Source organism: Chionomys nivalis, chromosome 25, assembly GCF_950005125.1.
Source record: "Chionomys nivalis chromosome 25, mChiNiv1.1, whole genome shotgun sequence".
Taxonomy (NCBI): Eukaryota; Metazoa; Chordata; class Mammalia; order Rodentia; family Cricetidae; genus Chionomys; species Chionomys nivalis.
This window is the reverse complement of record NC_080110.1, coordinates 28,661,096-28,662,889: the sequence shown is the minus strand read 5'-3', so window position 1 is coordinate 28,662,889 and position 1,794 is coordinate 28,661,096. Positions and strand designations below refer to the sequence as shown.

The 1,794-nt window shown below is 49.2% G+C and overlaps 1 pseudogene; it reads right to left on the bottom strand.

Annotated features, from left to right (window-relative positions):
• Positions 1-472: 472 nt before the first annotated feature.
• LOC130866690 (U6 spliceosomal RNA) lies at positions 473-568 on the bottom strand (annotated as a pseudogene).
• Positions 569-1,794: the final 1,226 nt, after the last annotated feature.

The following is a 1,794-nucleotide window of genomic DNA, read 5'->3' as shown; positions in this document are numbered from 1 at the left end:
CCCCAGCCCCACGGAGGGACCTAGGACAATTTGGACGTCAGAATGAGACTGTAGACGACCACATGGAAGGCTCTCAAAGTTAACTGTACCTCTGAGAGACATGTTCTCAATAGGGGTCTCCCTTCCCTTAGGACTTTGTTTTTGTTTGTTTGACACATAGAAACTCTGTGTAGCCCTGGCTGTCCTGGCAATCACTCTGTAGACCACGCTGGCCTCAAACTCAGAGATCTGCCTGCCTCCCCCTCCCGAGTGTTGGAATTAAAGGTGTGTGCCACCACCCAGAGTCTATTTTTTTGTTGTAGTTGTTTTTTGTTTTTCGAGACAGGGTTTCTCTGTGGCTTTGGAGCCTGTCCTGGAACTAGCTCTTGTAGACCAGGCTGGCCTTGAACTCACAGAGATCCGCCTGTCTCTGCCTCCTAAATGCTGGGATTAAAGGCATGCGCCACCACCGCCCGGCTTCAGAGTCTATTTTTAAAATATAAAATGCTTTATGGATTGGTATGTCATCCTTGCACAGGGATGCCAATCTCTGTATCCTTCCGATTTTAGCAAGGCGTGTGGAAGCAAGAACCCTTTGGGACTGTTCTGAACCACAGTGAAACGTCTGGCTCACGTGTCATTAGGATGCTGTGGCAGGTATGCCTACCTTTAGATGAGACATTGCCAGCACTGTAGGTTTGACTCACTTTGGGGGAGAGATGGTTCGTTTACGTAGGATGGGTAGAAATGGAATAAGGGAATTGAGAGGCTGTCTGGGGAGTCCACCCCACTTTGTGTAGTGTCTCTGCTACTTTTGCTACCTCTGGTCCATGTCCCGAGAGTCCTAAAAGGAGCTGAAAGGTGAAGGAAAGATAAGGAAAGGGAGGCGGGATGAGCTGGACGGGGCGAGCTGTAGGCCCAGGGCTGTTTCACTTCCTGCTGCTTTCGCAGTGGAGTAGGAAGCAGGGTCCGTGGGGAGACTGTGGGGCTGTCTCACAGCTGGGACCATTTCCAAGGCTACGGCTCACGTAGGACTTCAAGAAGCTCTTGACGTCAGCTGGCCCTCAACCGTTATGCAAATCACATTCAGAAGACACTCCTAGACAGGCCTTTCCAGCTGGATGCTCAGCCTCCGAGTCCAGCTGAAGGTCCCCCAGGTGGGTAATAATGATGACTAACGTGCAGCCGGCCCTCACGTTCTGCTGTGCACTTGCTCTAAGCACTTTATGTGCATTAACCTAAGTCTCACAAGAAATTCTATGCGTTAAGTGTTATACTACATACTGCATGTGACAGCTGGGAGCCTGGGGCGGAGATAAGTAGTTTAACACAGACCACTAGAACTACGGTGCCAACAACTTGCCTTCAGATTCTACTTTTTAAAAAATTGGTGGGGAAGCCGGGCGGTGGTGGCGCACGCCTTTAATCCCAGCACTCGGGAGGCAGAGGTAGGCGGATCTCTGTGAGTTCGAGACCAGCCTGGTCTACAAGAGCTAGTTCCAGGACAGGCTCCAAAACCACAGAGAAACCCTGTCTCGAAAAACCAAAAAAAAAAAAAAAAAAAAAAAAATTGGTGGGAAGATGGCTCAGTGGTTAAGAGCACTACTCTCCCAGAGGACCTGGGTTCAATCCCCAGCACCTACATGGCAGCTCACAACTGACTGTAACTCCAGCTCCAGGGGATCTGACATCCTCACACAGGCATGAAAGAAAGAAAGAAAGAGAGAGAGAGAGAGAGAGAGAGAGAGAGAGAGAGAGAGAGAGAGAGAGAAGAAAGAAAACGTACATAAACATTTTTTAAAATGCTTAAAATTA